The following is a 10464-nucleotide window of genomic DNA, read 5'->3' as shown; positions in this document are numbered from 1 at the left end:
ACTTCCTTCCTTTCCTTCCACCACACCAGGAGAGACCTGGTTTTATGTCAGGCTGCCTGGAGGCAATGCCATGGTCCTGGAGAACTCACCCAAGCTCCAACCCTACCAACTCCTCCCCAGCCTACCTCGGTCCTGTCCCAGGTTATGCCTGCAGCAGAGATCAGGAACCAACTTTATCCCTACTGCGGGACTGCTCTGGGACAGGAACACTCAGCTTTTGCTAGCTCAGCTCTAAGCACATTGCATCACTGGCTGTAACAAAGCTGAGAAGCTTCAGTGCTAAGCTGGATGTGGGTGGTCAAGCTTTCCACCTCCCTTAGGACTGCATCCCAAAGAATGAATGGAGCCTGGCCCTTGATGGCAAGAATATGATTTCTGAAGGCAGAGCCCATGAAACTCTTGCCAGTTGCTGGGCGAAGGCAGTGATGTGCCAGAGTTGCCAGAGGCGTGAAGCAGCATGGCAGCAGACAAACAGCTCTGCTGATATTTCAGGATTCTCCTGTGACTTCATTTACTGGGACAGAGCCCATGGCCTCACTGATGGAAGCAACAAACCTCCAAGCCTAGCTGTCGGAAGGGTTACAGGACAGTACAATTGTATATTGATGTAGGATTTACTCAGTCTCCGTTTCGCATGCCCTTTCAGGGCCTTCTCAGGGCCTTGCAAGGAAGCTGGTCCTAAGAGTAGAACTGCCCTCAGCAACAGGGCTTTTTGCCCCGTGCACTTTGCCTCCTCACAAACCGGCCCGAAACCACTAAGCTTGATTGGAAGCAGGCAAAAATGATGGAATTGGCGCCGTGCTCTGTGAGGTGATGTGTGATCCCTGCTGCAAACTATAAGAGATGTCTGATATTTTGTGTCAGCCATCTGGGCCAGGCTGAACCCAATCACTTGCAGGTGAAGTGTTGAACCCTGGCTCCAGGTTCCTCTTAATCTCTTGCTCTGTCAGATATTTACTCTGTGTATAACCTCCACAAGAAGAAAAAAAAAGATTGACTTTAAATATTTTAAGTAATACATAAGTAAAAACTCACTTTAAAAAACTCACATATGCTTCTGTATAATTGTCTAATATTAATTGCCATCTCTGTGGTAAATACTGTGAAGGTACATTTGTTTTAGTCTGCAGATCTCTTCTGAGCAATCCAGAAGGTTGTAGATTTAATAAGGAATCAATGTTTAAATGTACTTTTTATTTCATTAGTTATATATTAGTTATGTTTTCAATGCCTTTTAATGAGAGTGAGAGAGAACATGAGAAAAACTTGCTCTGGGTGGTTACTATGAAGAACCTCAAGTCTGAAAACACTTTGAAAAAACAACAGATGTTGCCCAGTGTTTCTGTTGCTTTCTAAGATTATTGGTGTAAATGAAAGTAATGCTGATGTTTTCGTTCCAATTTGGAAATAAAGGCTGGTTAAGGAATAACATTAGAGACTGAAAGTAATTACCTATTTCCAACAATCTTTGGATGGGATATTTTTCAGAGAAAATGGGAAGCAGTAAGGGACAGTCTGCTTGCTCTTCTGGTTTAGAGCAACCTTAAGCCTTTGCATTTTGGTAATCTTCCCAACCCAACTCCAGATGTTAAGTCTGGCTGGCTGAAGGAGGGAAGATATGCAGAAGCAAACGTACCAGATACCCAAGATTAGCATGGACCTAAAAGTTATGCAGTCTCAGGCTTTCATAAGTGATTGGAGCTCGCCGGCTGTTCCAAATATGGGACAGAGATTTGGAAGTGGAATACAGCTCTTGTCCTCTGCTACCTTCTACCACAGCTAGAGATGCACAAAGACTATTAACACTTTACCAGGCTACAACTGACCCATGGTAATGACAGCCCGGCTCCTACTCCTTCCCTTGGGGCAAAAAGCAAGTCATATAGAAACTTTGGGCAACAGCCTTGAAGACATAGTCAGCAGGGACGGACAAGATGGACCTCACTTTAATTTATATGGGGAGAAGTCACAGAACCAGCGCTGGAGTTTCTCCCAGCCAAACATTGGTGGGGCCCCAGTGCTATGCCCGAAGCCTGCATAGAAACAAGGTGTAGATACCAACAAATAATTTTACAGGGCTTCTCTTCTCTTAAGAGCTCTGCTCCATAAGGGAAACTGCCTGGGAGGCTCACTTACGCTTCTTCCATACTGGACTGTTGAATTCAATGCCCCAAAACAAACAAACAAAAAGTAACCATTAACACTGAATCTGGTGGTCTTTGTGCACAGCTCCCCCTACTTTTCCCTTGAAATTTGTATAATATCAATGTTAGTATATGGAAGGGAAGAAACATGAGGTAGAAAATCATGGTGTAATTTAAAACTATGGGCATGAAATACCTGGATGGGAGGAAGAGGACTCTGCATTTAAGACTCCCACTGCCTTTTCAGGGACTTGGGGCTACCAAAACCACCCAGCTTCACCTCCTGAGTAGTACAGGCCACAGGATTTCATGGAGCCATTATCACATCACAGGCCGCGGGACTTAATTATCACACCAAGCCACATAGAAAGACATTTCATTTTCATTCAGAAACACCAATGAATTTAGCGTGTATCTTGATAAGCTACTGTCAGGGATAGCCACCACCACTACCAGTCTGTGCCTTAATTCAAATTATTTAATTCAGGCTTCATTTCCCCCAGCTAAAGCGACCGGCATATGACTGGGGAAGCTCTGATCACAGCACAACAGGCAGAGTATTTTCAGACAAATAATCTGATCCAGCCTGGAGTAGGCAATGCCCCTTTCCTGGCTGGTTGGATCAGGGGAACATAAAGTCTGTAAGGAACTTTACTCTCCGGTTCTGCTTTTAACTCAGAAAGGGAGAATCAGCTCTGAAACAAACACCTTTACACCTTGTGGATCATGAGAAGGAGGTGCTGCAAAAAGGCGAAGCACAGTAAAAGTCACAAAGATCTCCGGACTGAACAGAGGGAGGGACGTTTCTGCAACCACTGGTCTTTGGCATATTTTTTTTCAAATGCCTTAATTGTGTTCTATTTCAGTTTTAATTCATGTTACACAAGACAAAGGGGGAAAAAATGTTTGTAGTTTGGATAGGTCAGCCACAAGACTGATGGTTTCAACAGTTTCTTGGATAGCTGACTAAGAGCTCAGAAGACATAACAGGAAAGGAAGCACAGTTTTATATTAAACAACAGAGGCCTCGGAAGGTTTTGCATATTTTGACTCTGATGGCAAAAAAATACTGTCATTTGCCAATAGAATTGGGAAAATACTCCCTGAAGAGCAAAGGGAAGCCATGGCTTTAACATCAAGCCATGTCTTAATGCTGAATGATGCATTATCTGTTGATGGGAATAATTAATACAGGGCTTGCCCAAGAACCTGGAAGGAGGAGGTAAGTGTATGAGAGAGCATCTCCTGCCTGCAGACCCACTAGGCAGCCAGCTCAGTTGTCAGGACATCGCCATGCCTTGGCATGGATGTTGAACTGGAGACCAAAGTCCACCCTGAGTTTGGTCGGGTGGATCATCCTCTAACAGCCGCAAGCAGCAGGTACTTCAGGACAACGAGACACCGAGGGTGATCACTGTAACCCAACCACAGGAGATGTCTGTTCATTTACAAACATGAGATTTATATCTCCTTTAAATTAAGGATGTGAGCCACTGAGAGCAGCAAAACGAGACAGCATTAACCTCCCCAGAGTATTCATAACCATCCTTGCTTGATTTCCTTTTTTAAGAAGAGTTTCAATTGCAGTACTGGCTAGAGCTCAAAAGAATTCTAAAAAAAAACCACCCTTATATCCTGATATTATTTAACAGGGCTATGGACAACTGATGTTTCATCTTCAGTTTCTTCAACTATCTTTAAATGTTATCTGAAATGCTTCCCAGATGATTGGATTCCTGAAAACAGATGTATTGGAAAAAGCCATTGTAAATGCCCCATTGCAACATTAATGGCGAGGAAAAAAAAAAAAACAACAGTGCTCCAGCAGCCCCAGAACCATGCTGCTTACACCTGGCAGGGAAAAAAAAAAAAAATAGTTTTTGATTTATATTGTGGTATTAAATAAAGTGCCTGTATTAGTTAAATATTTACTTACTGCTTGAAGCAGAAGGTCACTTTTGTCTTATGAAATAGAAGGGAGAACTGCAGCAAGGGAAACTGTTCCTGCTATGTCTCTGACCTCCCGTGTGACATGGGGCAAGTCATCTCTATTGTGCTGCACTTTCCCCGTCTGTAATTGGGACTGATGGGGAAGCACTGGCATGTAAAACCCACATATGACTGTCACATCCATCTTCTCTGTACAGTAAAAGTTTCCTAAATCCCTCTGTATGGCTGATTGGATTTTGCATTTCCCCAAACATCTCCAAAAGGAAGGTGAGCTTTTGTCCAGCTGCAGGCCCGTGCTCCTGCTCAGTTCGCAGGCAGCTCCGGCTTTTACTGCCTGCTGCCCTGGGACGCTGGAATCTTGCACCGCACATTGCACTTTGATGTGACATTGGCACAAGGAGGATGCTCCCCTCCAGCAATGCACACAGCGAAACCATGAAGTGAAGCGCTGAGTCCAGGCAGGGTCAGGACAGATTCCACAGTTTTTGTGTTGCTGCCGCTGCCTCCTCTTCACTTCTCCCTTCCTGTAACAATTATTGCTCATCAGCACAGATTAACAATTGCACAAGCAAACCCTTGGAACAAATGAATTCAGGGCCAAGGGCCAATCATAGTTGGTGGAGCTTTGCCACAGACTTTAAATGGGATTGGGATCAAGCCCTGAAGTCTTCCCCTGTGCTTCCTCTTTTCACCCCTTCATGTGCTGCACATGTGCAGCTTGCTGGCAGCTGCTCTGGCTTTGGGACGAGGCACTGCCAGGTACGAGCTCCAGAAGCTGCTCTCATAACCTCCCAGCATTATTCTCCACCCACTCCCTGGCCCTATCTTTCTGCTACGAGTTGTTCTAGCTATTTTATGGCTCCTTTTAAAAGGTAAAGACAAAAATAGATCTCAATTCATTCTTACAGGCTTCCGTTGGTCTGTGAAGAGCTTAAAGGTCCTCTCACCTCATCTCTTGTTTATCTAGTAGCCTCCGGCCTCATCTAGATGAAAGAGCTGCACCAGTTCAACTAGATGTTAATTCAAACCAATTCATTAAACTAATACCAACCCCAGAGCAAGCAGAGGAATGGACGTTCCTGCAGTGTATTAAAACCAGGCTCCTTTCGGCTTGCTTTAATCTGGTGAGAAACTAAGCCAAGGCAAGGAGCGCCCATGGACAGGTTTGCTCTGGTTTTACTGAACATATGGAAAAGAGCAATGCAAATCACACCAGGGAGTTCTCACTCAGCAGAGCCCCGCTTCTCATGCGCCTGCAGGGACCAAGTTATGACTTGAACACGTTCCACTCCAACCCAGCTGTCTCTGGTGCAAGACTTTAGTTTCCTTCCTCGCAGAAGAGAAGCAATCTGTCTCTATTTAAATGCTTTAGAGAGGATTCTTCAAGGCACTTGGATAAATCTGCTCCGGGCACAACAGCACCACAGGCAGATCTAAAGGCCTAGCAGTCTAACTGCACGGCCAAAAATGCTGCTGCCTGCTCCTCACTGCCGTGGTGGCTTGCACAGCTGCAGGAGGGCTGGCAGGGAGCACGTATCCTGCTCGGGTTCACAGCCCAGGCCTCTGCCTTCACACAGGGTGCCAGGGCAGGGTGGGAGCCATGGAACCAGGTTTGGCAGAAGGTTGTTTGGAAAATCGGTGTGCAGCCTTTCTGCCGGTGCTGATGGATCTGCAAGAACCTTCCACACTACAGGGAGGAAATTTGTGCCACCCCAGCAAGGTTCACCAGGGCTTTTTGTCAGCACCCTGGATCCTGGCCTCAGGCTCTGCCATTCAACGGAACTCTGGAACCCCAAAAACTGGCCGGGAAACTTCAACGTACACGTGACTGCCATGAGTGTGCCTCTTGCACTGCTGTGCGTTGGTCAGGCCTCAGACGCCTTACCCAACCCAGGGGCCCTGTTCCAGGCCTTTGATTCATGGCCAGTGTCCCTGCAGGTGGTAATAAAGTCAAAGCAGTGTTTCCATACCACGGTATGGGGGCTGAACAAGAAGCCAGTTAGAGCACAGCTCACCTGAAAAAAAAATAATGGTATCAGTAGGAATCAAAAAAAAACACCCCAAAATAACAACAAAAACAGGAAAGAAGGACAATGAATTCCACTCCAAAGTCCCAAAGTCACTATTCAGTGAAAACAATCCCAAAAGGAATGAAGGGAGGGATGGCACTGGAGCATTTCTACTTGACAGTGCTGCCCTCTTTTCAGTGGCTGCGAAGGACCACATCACCTCTTGTCGAGATCTGACAAGTGTTATAGGGAACATGAAGCCAGACTCTTCTCACAGGTGCCTACTGAAAGGATGAGAGATAACAAATCTAGGCTGCCTCTATGAAATTCAAAAGGATATTAAGAAAAAAAATACTTCATAATGACAGTGGTTAAGCACAGGGCCAAAGAGATGGTAGAATATTCAACACTAAACCAGGCAAGGCCCTGAGCAACTTAATCTAATGTTGGGGCTATCTGTCCTTTGGTACTACCCAGGTGTTCAGTCATCCAGAAGGCAAATAGGAAACTTGAATGTCTGCAAAATGGTGCCAATCACAAAGTAACATAGAAGGTTTTCCACCAGGAAAGCACAAGTGGGAAAGTAGAGGCCTACAGTGAAAGCTCCTTGGCAGCCACCTACCTGCTGAGCGGGCCCTGCTGAGATGCCTTGACTCCAGGGGCCCCATCTAAGCTGGGGAAGTCTGTGAAAATGTTTCCTGATGTTGATAGTATCAGTTGGCTTTCCCCACACTGGTAGGCACTGGGAGTCTAAGTGTAGGTGGCTGCTGGCTCGTTCTGGCACTTCAAAGGTACCTTTGTGAGATGTGTTCAAACAGCACTGCAGCACCGTATAGGGACCTTTAGCAGTGGTCATGAGCCCTAAATTTCCAACACAGTAAATATTCAAGGCAGGAGGAGAAACAGAATTGGTGTTAATGTGGGCGAAAACCTTTAGCATGTGTAGGGACGGTGTAAATATAATGAGGTTCTCATTATTTAAGGAGAAGAAGAGAAAAAAAAGGATGGTTTTGCAAAAGGTATACTGTTTTTACCAGTAATTGAATATCTTTACCTTTTTTGGTCTTGTTTCAAGAAATAAATACATATGTTTTTATGTATGTATATATAGAAAGAAGATTTTAGAGCTTCTGTTTACAAGAAATTTTCATTATGTTAGAGAAAACCTGGTGTTTTCTGCTAGATGCTTGTATATTATGACAGTTCTTTTCATCCAAGTATCTCAAATTATCATGCCAAAGTTTTCACAGATTCAAAGACACAGTTAAATAAGTTTTCAGGAGGAAAATATGCCAAGGGCCATGAAACACAAAAGCATAATCTCTAACTTAAGAAGCCTTTAAGCCACAGATAGCTGGAAGCTAGGAGAGCATACCAGAGAAATCTCAGTGTAGTTCTGTTCTTACCTTCTTTTCTAGCATCCAGCAGAAGCATGGTACTTATTACATACTATTTTCATGTTCTTAACCAGCTCCTTACATCTTTGGTCAGAGAAAAGTGATGATGTGTCCTCTCATGATTTCACTTGTCCTCTTATATCAGCAGATATCCCTATCGCACTTTCATTTCATGGTTTGAGCTCACGGCACACACCACTTTCAGGCAGGTTGGAGCCCAGGCTGAGGTAACCACACATAGGTGTGCCTCCCATTTTGGTATGCCTTGTGCTAAGTGATAGTCCCAGCAGCACCCACGTCCTTTGGCCTGTGCCTAGGCTCTTGAGGTTTGTCCATATCACCACAGCACCTTCAGCTTGGACAGACCAAGGGTTCGACCTCCACCTTTCTCAGCACCCCTCCCTCCCACTGACCCTTTGCAGAGCTGATTCAGGTCCCTCAGAGATACAGGCTCTCTTTTATTCCCTGTGTACTTTTCTGCCTGCTTAACGAGTTGATTCAACGTGTGCCAGAGCTGGCCCAAGGGAGAGGAAGGGAACACACAGCTGGAAGCAGAAGGAAGAAAAGCAAGCTTTTCTCTCACCGTGACAAGCTGTTAAATTTGCTCTTGCCATAAGAGAACTTCTGCCTTCAGGCACAGCTCCACCCTATCTGAAGATCTTCAGTGCATCACCAGTGCACTCCTAGCCTCTTGGTCCCTTCCCATTCTTGCACTGGCTCTGGCTCTTTTTGTGACCTTCACTGAGCTAAATCAAGTGACTGATCTAGCAATTAATTTGGCTTACAAAGGGGTCTGACAACTACAAGAGATTGTACAAAATAAGTAGGAGGGCCATGTGGCTGGCTGGAGATAAAAGGAGAGGGGGAAGAGTAGGAGAAAACAGGGTCCTCATTTTTGGCAGCAGTTAAGTAGCTCATACCCTTATACAAAACTTCATGCATCTTTTAAGTATTTTCCCCTCTATGAGTGCCAGGGTCTTAAAAGAGCCTCAAAATCTTCTCATTAACAAAGCAGCACCAATCTTCAAGCAAAACTGCATTATTTTAAGGCTTGAAAACGTCTCACACAAGCTGGAGGAACAGAGGCCAGATGCAATTTGTCCAGACACATGGTTGGTTTGAGTACCATTTAATACTTTCTTGTTCGGTCAGGATAGGGTAAGCTGTCCTATCCCAAAGCCCACCAGCCTGAGGACCATAGGAGTAGAGGCTCTGGTCTGAATTAAACTTCCAAATACTTGTGGAATTTCATTTACTCATTGAGAGTAACAGAAATCAGCCTGGCCATTGGCATAGGATGTCAGCACAGAAGGTTTGTCAGTCCAACAAGCTTCACTGCAGTAAAGGAATCTCATGTTTCATAAACTTTAATGAGCTACATCAATTATACCTGCTGCTTTAAAATCTGATGCACTTTATTTACAAAATAAAACTATAAACATTTCAGCTAAATAAAGGAATGGTAAATGTTAGTACATACTGATATAATGAAACTGCATCAGAAACATGACTTCTTCCTTTTACAGGATGTAATGATAGGGAAATTAAATTTTGAACTCCATCATTTTTATTTTTTTTTTAATTTAAAATAAAGTGTCTTTTTTAGTTCAAATACTACTTCTACTTTTTCTGGTTCTTTCCTTGCCACCATTTTGCCAGGTGTAAAAGAACCATAATGCTGAGCTACAGCAAATACTTTGAAGTTAGAATGTGCGAAACAGTAACTTGTCCCCTTTGATCCCCTTTGCCTCAGGAGACCAAATGCCTAGGAGAGCTGCCTTCATGAGTGCTTCTCTGTACCTCTTCCCTACTGGGACACTTCTGTTGGTTTTTTTAAACCCAACAATAACCTCAGCTGAGATTTCTCTCTTCACATGCTAATCACTCTAATTTTCCACACATTCCCCACCTGTGGTGTTAGCTCCTTCACCCTGAAGATGAGTTGCACCGGGGAGGAGCTGGTGCATCACAAATGGGTTAATAAACAGGGTGCAGACTTATGCCCAATGTCATCTGTTTGGTGCATCTGTCAGATCTTAGTGGTCTTAGTATGACTCCTAAATGATAAGGTTCTTACAATGATAAGTGTTTCTGATGGATAACCTCTGTTCCATGCCAACAACGGGCTGGATGAGAAGTAATTAGTTTAAGTTACTGCAAGAAAGTAAAGCACATTTAGGAAGAGTTTTGTAAAAGTGAAAATATGGACACATTGGAAATGATTCCCTAGGGAGGTTTCAGAATCCCAGTGATGCATCTGGAGATAGAAAGAGGCCTGGCAATGTGTGCAGGAACGTGATGGGTGAAGCTGATCCTACTTTGGGTAAGGGCAACGTCTTGAGGTCTCTTCCAGTCTTACGTGATGCCTGGCATTAACTAGAACTTGTTTCAGCTGTTGAATTTGGCTCACTTTTTCCCTGCCACTCCACAGAACAGATACGGTTATAAATTAGAGACAGATACAAGTTTCAATAAAGTGCAAGAATGCATGAACAGCTAACAGATTTTAAATTCTGTTGGGTTGTGCCCTATGTCAACAATTGTCAGGTTGCTGTAACCTTCAGCACAACGCAGCCCTAAGTGGTCCTGCAATGTGAACAGAAGATGACATTTCTTTGCCAATACAGCTGCAAAGGATGAGGGAATGAGTTCCTATAGACCTCAGAGCTTTCTGAAAGTTTTTTGATAATTGCTGCGAGATGCCTCACAGACACCTTAATCATGCCCATGTTCATGGAAGATGCTATGGACAATCAAAATACAGTTGTAGATGCAAGAATTCACATCTGGCCAGCCAGATGGACCAGCTGGGAGCCTGGTGGAGGCTCTGTGTTCCAAAACCATGTTTAGCAACTCCACAACAGAAGCCCAGCCCAATTAACACCTGGCTATAGATGAGAAATGTGACATCAGATGAGACAGAAAACCTGATATAATACAACCTGAGAAACATATCAGTCACAG

The sequence above is a fragment of the Oxyura jamaicensis genome, chromosome 4 (genome assembly GCF_011077185.1).
Source record: "Oxyura jamaicensis isolate SHBP4307 breed ruddy duck chromosome 4, BPBGC_Ojam_1.0, whole genome shotgun sequence".
In the NCBI taxonomy this organism is placed as follows: Eukaryota; Metazoa; Chordata; class Aves; order Anseriformes; family Anatidae; genus Oxyura; species Oxyura jamaicensis.
Note: the sequence above shows the minus strand (reverse complement) of the source record.